A 15,849-nucleotide genomic window follows, 5' to 3' on the forward strand; every position below is an offset into this window, starting at 1 on the left:
CTTAAGGAAATAAACTTTTCACTATACAAGGAGAAGATGGAGCATATTTTTCATTACTGCTTTTGATTTAAATTATTTTAGTAAATCTCAGAATTTATTGCTTGAGTAGAAAGTAGCCTTTAAAGCATAAATGAATAGTCAAAAGCTGTTAATTCAGTGATCTCTCTGGTTTAGGCAATGAATGATGAGAGAAGCTAGAGAGCAGTTGAATGAAAATAAGTGTACATTTTAAGTGTAGAAATATACCATAGTAAATAGTGCCAAAGAGTCTTGTTCTTCATAAGGCATTTTTTAGTGTTTTACCCTTTAAATAATGGTTGCTTGCATAGCATTTGAACTGGGCTTTTTCCACTTTTTCCAACACATTTCTGTACCAGTTATTCAAATACTGAATGTGTGAAACTGTTCCTAATGAATGGAATGGCCTGCTGATATGTATCAGGATATATATATATCCAAAGATCTAGATGCCCCAGAAACAACTCTGGCATCCCTATCGATTACCAATTAAGTCAAGGGTTCAGTGAACCACTACTCATTTCTTTCAGCCAAGGGACTAATTGTTGGTACTTATAATGCTTAATAGATTGCAGAGATTTTAATGGGAGTAGAAACATTAAAATTGAGCTAATACAGAGCATAGAATTTCTCAATTCTCTTGGAAAAATCTTTACCATGTGGCGTTTTAGGTAGTGAGTGCAGCACAGTTTATTGAATGCCTGAACCCCAATCTTGCTGTAAAAATTGTTGCAATCAGTTCTCACAGAATGCTTTTCAGCTAGTTTTTCTTCACTGGTACATGTAAATATATAAAACAAGGCTATGTTGCTAGTTTATTTTCCTGCTGTTTGAAAGAGATACACGGTAAGGAATTAAAAGAAAAACCCCAGCATATTAATTTCATCACAGGGTTGTTCTAAGGATTTGTTAAATGTATTGCTTAAGTTTCAGGTTAAGCTACTGTAACAAAGAGCCAAGATAACAGTGGCTTAAATAAGATAGAAGCTTTATTCTTTCATGTGACAATCTAAGCCTGTGCGGTCCAGCGCTGATAAGATGGCGCCGTGGGTTTTCTGGACCCGTGCTCCTTTGCTTTTGTTCCCTTGCCATCTCAGTAGTGTCACCCTGTCCGAGTGGTCCAAGATGCCTCAGCATCACATCAGCACTTCAGCTAACAGGAAGAGGGAGAGAAAGGGCAAATGGTGGGTGTTCCCATTCTCTTTAAGAGCATATCACAGAAATTGCCACACCATGCTTGCTCCCAGACTGTTGGCCACACCTAGCTACAAGGAAGGCTGAGAAATGTTATCTTTATTTTGGGAAGCTAAGCACCCAGCCAAATTTTATTACTCTTGAAGAAGGGGAGGGCAGATACTGAGATGCTAGTGTAAGTAGCAGTCTCTGTCCCAGAGTAAGCGAAAGCATTTTGTAAACTCCTAGATATTTTCCAGCATTAGCTACTGTACTGCTGACACTTATGATTCTGATTTTGCTGAAGTTATTTTGGTGACATGGTTAAGATGACTGATCATTTATTTCTTCATTCATCCATTTACTCAGTAAAACAATTATTAAGCATGTCTTTGGTTTCTGATATATTTCCATGTCTCCTTCTTAGTACTTAAGAAGTGCTATAGTATTTAGGTACTCCAGATTTTATTAGTTAAATGAGTACACAGCTGACCAATAGTATAAATCTTTTGAGACATCAGAAATTGAATTCCTGAATAATGCCCCCTCCCCAACCTGCACCCCAGCCAGCTGCTTTACTTACAGCATTTACCATCTCAGTTGGTGGCAACTCCATTTTCTCAAAAGCTCTGACCAACACTTAGGAGTCATCCATACCTCCTCTTTTTCTTTTGCCCCCTACGTCCATTTCATCAGCAAATCCTCTCTGCTCTGTCTTCAAAAGTACATCCAGAACTTGACCACATTTTACCCCCTCCACTGCTAACATCATGGCTAAAGTCACCATCATCTTTCATCAGATTGTTACTAAAAGCCTCTAAAGTAATCTCCTTGCTTCTATCTTCTTGCCTTTTAGCATGCTTTTGTGAAAGTCGGACATGATGTATCAGGTAGTAGGAACTTAGGTAAATAGGCTTAATGTGAGTTTTAATGTTAATCTGGCTCTGAGTTGGGCGTGGGTTTAATGTTTGCTGTAGCTATAGGTGCCAGAGGCATTGTATTTCCCTGGTGTCCTTGTTCTTGTCTCCCCTGTTGTTTTTGGGCTACCCCAAGAAGTCGGAGTCTGTATTTTGCATCTCTTTCCGCTGTAAATTCACCATTTTTATAATGGAGCCCTGTAAGTGTGTTGGTTAAATGTAGGAGAAGAGAAGTGTCCTCCTATTTGGTGATTAAATCCTAGTGCCTCTAGGCTGTGAGCTTTGTGAGAGTTTCTTGGCTTTCCCTGTGTCTCCTAGTTGGGACAGGAGGGCCAAAGCGGATGGGGGTGATAGGGAGGACTGTCCCCCACAGCTCTGGGTAAGGCCACTCCCCTGGAGAGTAGACCTTTGCTATGAAGGAGGATCAGGGCTTATTTCATAAAATTTATATTTCTCCTCCTCTTGTAGAGCCAGGAAGGCCTGTTTCTTGGCTCTTCAGTGTGAGAACGGGCGTCCCTGGAGGTAAAACCCACAAAAGAGTAGAGGCCCCTAAGACCGTGGCCTCCAGGAGTTTCTCCCTCTTACTGAAGCTCTTCCAAAACGCAGCTTCCAGCAACTCCTCTCAAAATCGCCAGTTACTTGTTCCTATCAGTTTATGCTCCAGGTAATCTCATCTCTGCATGACTGGATTTTCCAGTCTCTCCAGATTTCCTGGTGATGGTTTGCCCAGTGACCTCAATTCACTGATGGTTCCAAGAAAAGCTGTTGATTTTGCAGTTCCTTTAGCATATTCTTTTTTTTTTTTTTTTTAAATTTTTATTTTATTTATTTATTTTTTGGCTGTGTTGGGTCTTTGTTGCTGCACGAGGGGTTTCTCTAGTTGCGGCGAGCGGGGGCTACTCTTCCTTGTGGTGCATGGGCTTCTCATTGCGGTGACTTCTCTTGTTGCGGAGCACAGGCTCTAGGCATGCAGGCTTCAGTAGTTGTGGCACATGGGTTCAGTAGTTGTGGCTTGCAGGCTCTAGAGCACAGGCGCAGTAGTTGTGGTGCACAGGCTTAGTTGCCCCACGGCATGTGTAATCTTCCCGGACCGGGGATCGAACCCGTGTCCCCTGAATTGGCAGGCAGATTCTTAATCACTGCGCCACCAGGGAAGTCCCCAAGAAAAGCCATTGGTTTTGCAGTTCCTTTAGTGTATTCTTGTTGTAAGAATGGGAGTGATGAGTTCCAAGCTTTTTGCATGTCTGAGCTGAACTCCTGCTTCCAGTTTTCCATCCTTAGCATCTGCCTGTCATCAGCAGCCCTAATGATTCCTTTGAAACGTAAACCAGAGTATGGTGTTCACTGCCCCCAGTCCTCTACTGGCACCCATTTCTCCCAAAGTCAAAGCACACAATCAGAGACTTGACACTATACATCTCCCAGCCTTGCCTTCACTTGCTTCACTCCAGCCCTACTGGCCCCCTTTGATGTGCCTTCTCTATTCCAGATAAGCCCGTGCCTCAGGGCTTTGGCACTTGTCATTGCTTCTTCTTGGAATGTGTTTCCCAGGAGAGTCTCACCTCTATCTCCCTCACCTCCTCTAGGTCTCCAGTCCAGTGTTGCATTATCAGTAAGGTGCTTTATGTAAAACTGTCTACTTTTTGAAAAATTGCAACTACCCCTCTGCTTCTGCCTTGTCTAGCATTCCCTATCCTCTTTCCATACTTTGTTTTTCCCGTAACACTTAGGACCATTTGACATACTATATTTTCCATGTTTCTGTGTTTATTGTTTGAATGCATTGTCAGTGTCCATTAAAATGCATGACACAAGAAGGCAGGGAGTTTCGCATTTTTTTTAATGCTATATATGTAACGACTAGGACAGTGCCTGGTAGAGAGAGGGCATTCAGTAATGAATACACTGACTAATAAACGTTAGTCATAATCCTTCTCCTTAAAGAGTTTAGAGAACCTGTTGAGAGATAAAATGTGCATGCATTAAAGGAAGTGAAAGTGTAAAATATGCTGTTGATATACCAGGTGCTGAGGCATGCTCCATAATAAGAGGGATAGAATTGGGAGTGGAGTTAGTTTTGGACTCCACGAGTGCCTTCTGTGACATACGCTTCCATTTTGATACAAGGCAAAACTTTTAAAATCCAGGTTCCTGATTTTTTTCTGTTTATAACATGCTAATAAATATAGTTCTGACTACAGTGACTTCTTTAGCAATTATGAGACTGGTAGTAATCTTCCTTAAGGTAGATTTTTCTAAGTCGGTGATGTTATTTGAGCCTAGCCAAAGATTAGAAACTCTTTAAAGCCGGTCTTATGTAAGGTTGTCTGAGATGACAGTTATTTCATTGAGTTAGTTTTTCTTTCCCTCCTTTGAAAGCCTTTGCAAATTTTGGAGTACTTCAGTCTTCCGTGTACTTTAACAGAATATGATTTTAAGCCTCATGAAGCATTATACATGAAAGCTGCTGCCTTCAGTAATTGGTCCTGCAGACAGCTGCCAGTCATTAACTGATTGGATGCAAATGATGATGGGTAGAGCCTGTCATAGTGACTGTGTTGCTAATTTATGGTTTAAATCTGGATAGTGGAGAAAGGATAGCTGATTTGGACTATGTAAACCACAAGTCCTATCTCATTATGTGGTTGATAATGTCAGGAAAATACTAGACATAGTTGATTACCACAGTTTGCTGATTTCACGATAACTCTTTGCATTTTTGTGCTTAGGAAAAAGGAAATTTTCTTTGATGACTGCTTTAATGAGCAAGCCACATAATATTTAAAAGATTTTTTTTTTGAAGCATGTGTTTAAAGCACCGTTTTTTATAAACTGTATTGATTAGCATTTGCTTGAAACAAGCATTTCTTAATTCATTACAAGGAGGTTAAATGTATGATCACTTTCCTTCTTGGCCTCTGGCCTTATCTAAATCCCTGTGTGTCTTTGGCTGTTACAGAATTTGGCACCACTGATTTCTGCTCTCTGGCTTTCAAGGCCACTACACAATTTTGACTGTCTCTCATTTTCCACAGCTGTCTCTTGTATGGTTTTGCCTCCTCCCCAAACTGATTCATTCTGCAAGGTTCTGTCCAAAGACTGCCTTCATTTTCCTTTCTGTATAGAATCTAGACCACTACTTGGGTTATAGTACGGGGTCAATATATGTGTCATTGAATTTCTAAGTTACCTTCCCCGTGACTTCCTATCTATGTGGGACTTCTCCATCTGGGTGATTTGTCCACATCTCTAACTCTTCACCAGGCTTCCCTAAAACCATCTACTCACTGACTTCCTTAGTGATTAAGGTCATAAGCAGAGACTAACAAAGTTATTATAGATAAACAGATCAGTAGGCACATATAGATAAAAAAGAATGATAACATACAGGCAGCATAGCTGGTGTGCTAAAAGGCATTTACATTTTTTCAAGTTATAGATGAAAAATCAAATCAGCTCTTTAGAATGGTTGGTTTATTAACTATATCAATTTGCTTTAGAGAACATACGACTATGCTTTTTAATTGTTTGGAAACAATTTCTTAAAATAATTAGGAACAATGAAGCAGCGTTCATCCAAGGAAAATTTAACAAGAAAACATTTATTTTAATGCCTTTTTCTAATGTAAATATGTGAAATGATAGATAAAAAAGATGTGTATATCATGATGCACGTATTTGAAACTCTAAGGGTGATTACTCACACATCCTATATTTGACGCCTCCTTATGCAAATGACAAATATTGCCCATTTAGATATAGAAAAACAGAAACTAAATAGTTGTTTCAGCCATGCAACATTTGACAATTTTTCTTTTTTCCTGGATTTCTGTAAAATTGACACTTCAATTTCAACTTCACATGGTTGCAGATTTCAAGAAACAAGTATGTGGAAGGAATATCATTTTATGAAGGAAAAAATTCATAATTTAAGTGAAATCTAAACCTCTAAGTCATGTGAAACTTGACTAATTCCGTGTGGATTTTATGGTCTAACTTTTTGATTACCTCTAATTGACTGTCTTCTTTAACTGTGGTAAATTGCAATTAACCAGCTAGCTTTGAGATTGTGTAATAAATCTTATTATATTTCTTAGCTAATTTGTCACGTTACTTCTGAAGTAAGGTGAAAAATTTTCAAAAGAGGTACAGATTTTTATGAAAAATAACATGAAGCAGTTAAGTCAGGAAGGAAAACCAGTATAATATCTTATCAGATTGGCTGGCCTGAGTTAAAAAGCTGTAAAATACAGATTTTAATTTTTAACAGATATGGTAGGAGATAGCTAGCAAAAAGCCCCCTAAAAGGCTGATTGAGAGAAAAACAGTGCAAAGTGGAATCAGGTTTCCAGAGGGTAAAGAAATTCAGTGTTTCTTCTCGATTAGTCTCTTCTGAGTAGAAAAAAGAAATATAAAATAATGGGACTGGCAAGAGTGAAATGAAAATGTCTCATTGGCTCAACCAAAGGATTTAAACAAGTAAATCTGCTAAATTGTTAAGGCCCCTTTTAAACATTTGATTCTTGAGGAAATCAACTACGGTCATTTCTCAGCTGAGATAGAGTAAGTCACAGTAGTTCAAAAGCATGTGGTTTCCTTGCCTCTAAGAATGGAGTAACACATAAATCTTTTCTTTGGTTCCAGCTCTAATGGCTGCAAGTACAGTTGTGTAGGGAAGAAGAAAACAAGCAAACAAAAAAAACAGACCACAACAGACTCAGTGAAAATGGTCCTACAGTGTATTACCAGTGAAGTAGGTGACATACTGCTGTTTCTTTGGGATTATCCGTAACAGAACTTTTAGAATCTTTTTGGGTTTTTGAAAACCCTCAAACCTAAAATTAGTGTTGCCTTAGATTGAATATATTTACCAGTGGTTATATTTCAGAGGAACTGAAACTCACATATAATTAAAATAAGTATAAAGTTACTTTATTCTGATTTCCGTATTAGTTTTGTATTTGATTCTTAAAATGCTCTAACATTTCTTTGCTTTTCTTTTATTAAACATATATGAAATATTTCATTCATTGAGAAATATATACACATACCTCATATTTGAACCACTTAAAGGATACTACTAAAACATGCATTTTGCAGATTAAGAGAAAGCTATTACCAGAACAGTTGATGACCTCCCCATACCTCTTCTTATTTCACAGTTTTGTTTCTTTCATTTGTGTTCTCTTATTTTATGCTAGAACCCCCATTACAGTCTCAAACAAGAGTGATGACAGCAGGATTTTTGTCTTATTCTTGTTTAAGAAAGAATGTTTTAAATATTTCACCATTAATTATGTGTATTTTATAGGTTTTTCTGTAGACAGCTTTTATCACTAGAGTTTTCCTCTTATTTCTAGTCTAAAATTTCTTTTTAGGAATTAATGTTGATAATGATAGTGATTTTCTCCACTCAATCTATTTATGTTAATGATTTATATTAATAGATTTTCTAATGTTGAACCTACTTTGCATTCCTGGAATAAGCCCAAAAATTACTTATAATGTTTTATCAAATTTATATTCTTCTAAATTTGTTTTTCACCCATGTCTCTGAGTGAGATTGGCACCTCCATTCAGGGGGTTTGAGTTTGTTTGGCTTCTCCAATCTGACCTCCCTTTTGAAGCCAACTAAACCCCAAGCCCTGTTCCTCTTAGTTTAACAGATATACGCAAGGTGAATACCATCTTCAGAACTGTTTAACCTTCTGGATTCCTGCTTTCAAGCAGTTTCTAGGCTTAGGGATTCCCCTTACTTTCCCATCAATTAATGCATTCATTAACAAATATTTGTAATTTCTGTCTAGCATGTGTTCTGTACTAGGAGGCAATCTCTGAACATTGAGTTTCACTGTACTGTCGGAAAGAGAAACACCTAAGAAATATCCTTCAATCTAGCATCTATTAAGGAATGGGTTAGCTACGTTAGAAGTTAGAGTGTGAGAATAGAGTTGTTTGTTTATGACATAGAAGATATTTTTGAAATTTTAAATTCTCCTTCAACAAAAGAGAACCAAATTGCCTAAGTAAGCTAAAAGTGTATTAGAGCACTGTCTTAAGCAAAATTAAATTACAGATATTTGACCCTTATAAAACACAGAAGGGTAATGTATATTTGTTTTCTGCTGTAATATAAACTTGCAGATAATGTCACAGATATAGCAGATTTTCAAGAAGACAAACACATGTTTTTTAGTTTTACCCTTATTACACGTGCACACCTATTACTGGTGATGGTGGAAGTAAAAGAAAATTCCAATTAAGTCTCAAGGGATTATGGAAAAATCTGAGATGTTCCAAGTTGTATTGTTATTGAAAAAGACTTGGATGTAGAAGACTGTTTATATATAACTCTATGGGAGAAACAAAGTGTGAGCCCTATTTTTATGCATATGGGTGTTAAATTAGAAATCTCTCCTCTGTTTAGTTTTAGTTTTTAGTTTAGTGTTAAATTTATTTCTAATTTAAAAATAGAAATATTACCATCCAGGGGGATCTAGTGGAGACATGTATGTGCTTACTAAAAAATAAGGACCAAACACTAAAAGATATGGTTTAAAAATGATAATATTATTTACCAAGTAAGACACTACAATCCAACTTGATTAAATAGTAGAGAGAAACAAGCACAAACAAACAAACAAAATACCTTGCTCGAGGGCTGGACTCTATTAGGGGCTTTGTTGTGTCTTGTATTTAGGAGTCTAAATCCCAATGATGTTAGCTGCCACTCTGAACATTTATTCAGTCACCTTAAACAGCATAATTCAGTTTCTCTACGTAAAACACCATGGAGTATTATATTAAAATATCAACATTAACATCTTTTTTGGGAGTAGTGTAGGCATACATTTTAATTAGGAGAACTTTCTCTCTAGGAATTGGAAGTTTAGAAAGAAGGAACTGGATTAGATATGCAATACAATAGCTGAGTCAAATTTTGACAAGAACAGATAACTGAGGTGTCAACGAACTTGTTTTTCAGCTCTTTCCCTGGATGGCAAGGAAACTTACAGTCTTATAATGTTTGGGGCTCTGCATATTACAACTGGGAGTTTGTATAATAAAGAAATGCGATAAACTTTCTTTCTTCTCTTCCTCTCTTTTCTTTCCTTGGGAAAAGAGAGTAAATTTCTCAAATTATATATCACGAGACTACCAGGAAGGACCAGGAGGTCTGAGATATGTTGAGATAATATCTGGTTTTACTTTATCAGTTGGCTTATTCTTTTTAATTTTTCAAATAAGCTTTGGTGGTTTGCAAAACTGGTATAGAATACCTCATTTCTCTACTTAGTCTGTTTTCATATTATCTGAATATTTCCCAAGTACAGCTTCAAGTCGTGTTCACTCTAGTGGTTAAAACTGAATGCTGTTGTCCATATTCATGTGAGTGTTGAAAACAATTTTCAAGTAGAGATAAGTTTCTGGGTTTACATAAAGAAAACATGAGCATATTAATTAATGATATTGTACAAATCCATGTGTTGTGCGTTTTTCTTATCTCCAATCACTATTTGAAATTACTTTTGCTCTTGCAATTCTATTATTAGGAAGCAGTGGCACAAGATTTTAAAAATCTCTTTTGCTTTTACAGTTTAGGACAATGATTTTGAGAAAGTTTTTTCGGGCAGGTGATACAGTCACTAAAGTTCTTTCTGTGCCTGCCATACCTTTGGGCTCTGTGGTGCGATTCTAGAACCAAGAGTCTTAAGTGGTACTTTGATCAGAGGCCTGCCTTGCTTTGATCATGGCTGTTGGTTCCCAGCTCATGTCCAAATTGAGCCTGGAGTAGATATTTACTTTTGAGGTTTTTAAGTTAAAAGTTTAGACTTAAAGAAGTATATCCTAACCCCGATCCTGATGATTTCATAGGGAAATACATCTCTGTGGGTTTTAATCAACCTAGAATGTAAATCCTCTGAATGTCAACACCACTTAGGACTCCTGGATGGAATATAGGGGTTTATGCCTCTAAAACCACATATCTAGTCATAATTTCTAGTTGGTAATATTTATTAAACACTAATATGTATCCAGTAGATGTGTTTGGTGTAAAAGAGCCTTTAATGGCCTCTGAAAATTCCCTGTTGGGATCCGGTCCAGTTAAGATTAGAGCTTCAGGAAAATGGGCCAGCCCTCCTCTTTCTCATAGTGCTCAACTGATGTGAGAATGTCATTTTAGTGCATTCACCCTTCTGGGTCTTCCTATTTATTTTACCCCTCTATGTACTAGCTTCCTTTCGCTGTTTGAAAGTAGACTTTCTGAGTTGTACGTTTAAGGCTGTTAAATGAATAACATCATCCTTTGTTTCAATATTGTTTCTCAAGTGATGCAAAAATGCCTCATACAAGTACTGGCTGCACAGCCTTTGAAGAACCCTTATCTATTTGTCCTGTAGCAGCAAAAAAGGCAAAGAAAATTAACCTCCCTCTTTTTTTCTGTTGTTTGTAGTTAGCTGAAAGTGCAGAAGAAAGTACATTAAAATAATAGTTGCCCAAGATTTGTGCATATAGGAAGGTAATAGATATTTTTAGAAATGTATTTATTTAATAGCTAATTTTTCTTCTCATTAGCATTCATAAGTAAATATTTTTCTACTCACATAAATATTTTATTCTTGATATTTGTTTTTACTGATTCACATTTTTCACTTTTTAAAATGCTGTTTTCTCTAGTTATTAACTCTACTTTTCCCATGTTCAGCACTAGGTGCTGAGTTAAGAGTGACTGTCAAAAATTAATATATTGGACTTCCCTGGTGGCGCAGTGGTTAAGAATTTGCCTGCCACATGGACCAGTACCAGTCCGTGGCCTGGGGGTTGGGGACCCCTGCTATAGTGGACTTTTTGTTTACAACAGCCCCTCCCAACTTTCCCTTCTCCTCAACAAAAAGTTTCCTCTCCTTTCTTTGCTGGACTTGCATGTGGTTTGCTATAGTTGCGTGTCTCGAATTGCAGTTCTTTTCTGCTCCCAAATAAACTTGCTTTTGCTTTGATGGTATAAAAAAAAAAAAAAGAATCTGCCTGCCAATGCAGGGGACACGGGTTCGACCCCTGGTGGTCTGGGAAGATCCCACATGCCGAGGAGCAACTAAGCCCGTGTGCCACAACTACTGAGCCTGCGTGCTGCAACTACTGAAGCCCGTATGCCTAGAGCCTGTGCTCCGCAACAAGAGAAGCCACCGCAATGAGAAGCCCGTGCACCGCAACAAAGAGTAGCCCCTGCTCGCCATAACTAGAGAAAACCCGCGAGCAGCAATGAAGACCCAACACAGCCAAAAAATAAATTTAAAAAAATTAATATATTGAATATATTAATGTAATATAGCGTATAACATGGTATCCTGATGGATATTTGAGATACACTGCATGTTTATCTTAGGAACTGATTTTTTTAAAAGAAAATGTAATCTTTGATTTTTATTTTCTCTTAAAACTGGCTTTGAGAGTATTTAATGTTGCTTTGAGATTTGTTTTTCTTGGCCTGGATTTGCTTGGCAATGAAATCCTCAATAGCATGACTATAGATTCTGAATACGGGAGGTATACTGTTAAAGTGTGTATCTAACTGGTTATGCTTTTTATGGATGATGATCTATTAATGACATATTATTCCTTTTCCATAGTAATGTACTTTGCAGAGTTCTATTTTCTTATTTAATTATCTCAGTGATGCTGGAGTTTAACTTGGGCAAGCATTGTTACACCTGTTTTACAGATGAGAAACTAAAAGACAGATAGAATGCTTAGGGAGAAAAGGCATGGTAAGTAGGGCAGATTTTGCAGTAAGGTAGATCGGGGTCCTAATCCTAACCCAGACCGTGAATAGCTGTTATCATCGTCCTTAGAGTGTCAAGTGGCTGATCTGTATAGTGGGTATAGCAATACCACTGTGTGGGACAGAGTGTGTGTAGCACCCTAGCCCAGGGTTTGGCCCATATTACATGTTTACTTACTACTGCTAATAAGAAATAGGAGAGTCCAGTAATTTACTTCAGTGTACCCAGATCTAATTGTTAACAGAACTAGAACTAAAACCTTAGGTTTGGGATATTTTGGTTTATGTTTCCACATCAAATTTCCTTTTAGTGACACATAATAGGAAACTAACCTGGGGCCATTTGATGGCAGGGACCCATCCAATGGCAGGAACCCATCCAACTGATGACAGGATTCGCTGTGAGATAAAGTAGGTTATGAGATTGGATGGTAAAGGAACAAAAGAGAGAACTAAAAAAAAAAAAAAAAAAAAAAAAAATCACTGCTCTGTTTTCCCCCTGGAGTTGTTTAGAATTCCTGAACTCTTGCCTTTTCTAAAGGTTGTTCATCTTTTAGAGCTGAGCCAGACTCAAATGATACCAAATATGTCGGAGACAAACCCTAAGAGATTCTTTGGGTCTATTATGTTCCTTATATGAAATCAGAAGCAACTCAACTACTCTGTAGAATTTACAGTCAACCTATGGTACTGGTTGAACAGCCTCATAGGCTAAGAGATCAGCCAGATGTGAGGAATTTCTGATGAGTCTTTGCTGAATTGGTATGTCTTTTGTATAAATAGGGTCACTATATACCAGTTATATATTCACCAAGTGTTTTAGATTGACAGTGTAATAGGCAAAAAAAAAAAGGGTCTGTTGGTAAGATTTGAGGAGAGCCTCAAAGCTCAGATGCTTCTAAATTCTTCCTCTTTGTCCAGTCATTATATTTGCAAACGCAATTGTATTTACTGTCTTCATGTATAATGCTGTGGGTTAGTTAATCAGAAACTTCACAGAGAGCACATTGCTATCAGAAAGGAACATAAAGAGATTTGTTTTGTTTTGATGGAGAGGCAATGGGAAAAATTTTGAGCACAGATGGGAAATTAAAGAGTGAAGGCTTCCACAGGTGAGACCCAGCTTCACAGACCATGCGTGGTACTGATAGCAGACACTGAACTGTGGATCTGGGGGTGGCTCATAGTTAGTCAGAATACAGTAGAGATTGCAGATGGTGAAACACTAAGGAATAACTCTAGATATGTTAAAACCAAAAAACCACTGAACTGTATATGTGGATATTACAATATGCACATAGCTAACGTAGTGACTAACAATGCTGTCAAGACAATGTTAACATATCAGTGGAATACTAAATTTTATCTTTTCATTTTTAATACTTTTTTCCCTTATTAGGAATAAACTTATTTTCAGGTCTGTGTGAAGTAACCAAAGGTAGGGAAACGAGAAATAATTGCATATTATAAAATTGCTCTAATTAGAGTGTAAAAGTGTATAGTATGTGTATTCCGGTATCATATGAATCATAATCTTTAAATTATGTGTACTTTTTCCACTTAACATTTTAGCCAGGCAGTTTTTTTTTTACCCACTTAACATTATGTTCGTTTCTGTAATAATCCAAGGTATAATTACTAGGAAAAATAAATTCTTGTAGGCTTATAAGGGCTCTTATTTCCCTGCAGTCACTATCATACAATTAGTAAAAAGCCCAGGCTACAAATGTTGAATCCCTTACAATGTTTGTTAATGGATAGAATGAGAAATCATTCTGGTTAACAAGAAGAAAAACCACATTCACATTAATCTTAAGTTTCATGCAGTTGAGTGGCTCTTTTTTCCCCTCCTTCTACTTCCTTTCTCTTTTTTCCCTTTTCATTGAGATTAGAAATTTTAACGTAATTATCCTTTATATTTTAAAATGACATTTATTTAACTTATATCTTTAGTAACACCATTTTTGGAACACATCTGAAGTCCAAGTGTTCCACAGTGATTAAAACAAGGGCTTTGGAACCAAGCAGACGTAACTTTTAGCTCTGTTAGCTTTTAAGTGTCACTTTCTCTGAGGCACAGTTTCCTCATCCAGTACAGGTACATTAGGCACTCCTGTATTTATTTTCTTTTGCTGCTGGCCTGGCTTAGATAACTGGCAAATTTCAATGTTTAACCCTTTTTGGGGGGTAGCATTCTGATTTCAAACAAGTAACTTAGAATTGGAGGAAGCAAAATTTAGGATTTATCACCTTATTTAAAACAGTATTAAATGTTTCAATTTTGCCAGATCTTTACATAGAACTTGGTGTTGATACAGGGACTAAAGACATATATTAAAGTTCTAAAGTAAAAATAAATTACAGCTGAAGGCAGAAGTCAAAAATCGAGTCCTTGCTGATTTTGGTGGCTGTGTTCGCTGCACCAATGAAATGGAAATGCTGGTATGATAACCCTGAGGCATGATTGCATTCCTGAATGTTAAGTAGCTAAAATTTGAATATTAAGAGATTCATTCATCTTTTTTTTTAACATCTTTATTGGAGTATAATTGCTTTACAATGGTGTGTTAGTTTCTGCTTTATAATAAAGTGAATCAGCTCTACATATACATATATCCCTATATCTCCTCCCTCTTCCGTCTGCCTCCAACCCTCAATTCATCTTATTAGCTAATTTTTCAAAGAGTAATGCATGCCGTAATCATAAGAAAATTATTTAAACTTTTTTTTATAATCAATGAATATAAATATCTCCAAACTTTTAGTGTAAAGTAAAAATATCCTTGAATGGCTTCCCTGGTGACGCATTGGTTGAGAATCCGCCTGCCAATGCAGGGGACACAGGTTTGAGCCCTGGTCCGGGGAGATCCCACATGCCGCGGAGCAACTAGGCCCGTGCGCCACAACTACTGAGCCTGTGCTCTAGAGCCCGTGCTCTGCAACAAGAGAGGCCACCGCAGTGAGAAGCCTGCGCATGGCAACAAAGAGTAGCACCCCCGCCCCCCCTCCCCCAGCAACCAGAGAAAAGCCCGCGTGCAGCAACAAAGACCCAATGCAGCCAAAAATAAAATAAGTAAAATTAAATTAATTAAAAAAAGATATATCCTTGAAAAAATTGCTCAAATCTCCCTGCATTGATTTTGTGAAATATATCAAGTGCTATGAAATTACAGTAGTTACTTTACAGTAAATTTGAATTACTTTATGAACTTAGAACTGCTGTATTTGAATGAGGGCTTTGAAAAAAATTTGGAGAGATTCATTGCTGTAGATCACTTAACATTTCCAGAAGGGGCTCACATTTGATTTTCTCTTTAGAAGAACTTTTGCAAGACGGGAATATTTAATTGTTTTTCTGCCTTTCAAGGAACATAAGTTGAACTGTGTCAGATTGTGGACGAAGTACAAGAGAAGCTTTCCTTGTGAATTAAGGTCAAGTTTCTTAGTAAGTGGATACCTTTTAGATGCAGTTAAATACCAGTGTGAAGGGCCCTTGAGATATGAGTTATTCTTGCTTCTTTGCTTCCTGATTTTGTTTAAAAGAAAAATTTCGTTTTCTTTTTGAAAATAAAATAACTTTACAGATGAGATTTCCTAAAGCTTATCCAGTGGTACCTAGAAGCATCTGTTTGCTTTTCCTTAATATAATCATTATATATGCTTAGTCCTAAGAACTAAGTCATGTACTTGTTAAACGATGCTTTTTAAATCTCTGTCACATGTAAGGCATCTTCAGGGCACTTAGGAGTCCTTGATAAATGTACCTAAATCCCCAGTATCTTTGAGCAACAACCATTTATTTACATAGGTAGACTCTGTTCTCTTTCCATTGCATTAACTAGAAAATGTGACATTTAAAATTCCATTCCCAAAGAAATGTAAAACAATATATTGTTTGGCATTAATTTTTCTGTGGTATAGAAAATACATTATGAATTATGGGTACTAGATAGCTTTAGT

The 15,849-nt window shown here is 37.0% G+C and overlaps 1 protein-coding gene across 10 annotated transcripts in view; it reads left to right on the forward strand.

The window, feature by feature from the left end:
- TMTC2 (transmembrane O-mannosyltransferase targeting cadherins 2) overlaps positions 1–15,849 on the forward strand; it is a 1,049,079-nt gene that overhangs the window by 324,137 nt on the left and 709,093 nt on the right. The window lies entirely within an intron of this gene.

This window comes from Balaenoptera ricei, chromosome 10 (assembly GCF_028023285.1).
Source record: "Balaenoptera ricei isolate mBalRic1 chromosome 10, mBalRic1.hap2, whole genome shotgun sequence".
NCBI classification, from domain to species: domain Eukaryota; kingdom Metazoa; phylum Chordata; class Mammalia; order Artiodactyla; family Balaenopteridae; genus Balaenoptera; species Balaenoptera ricei.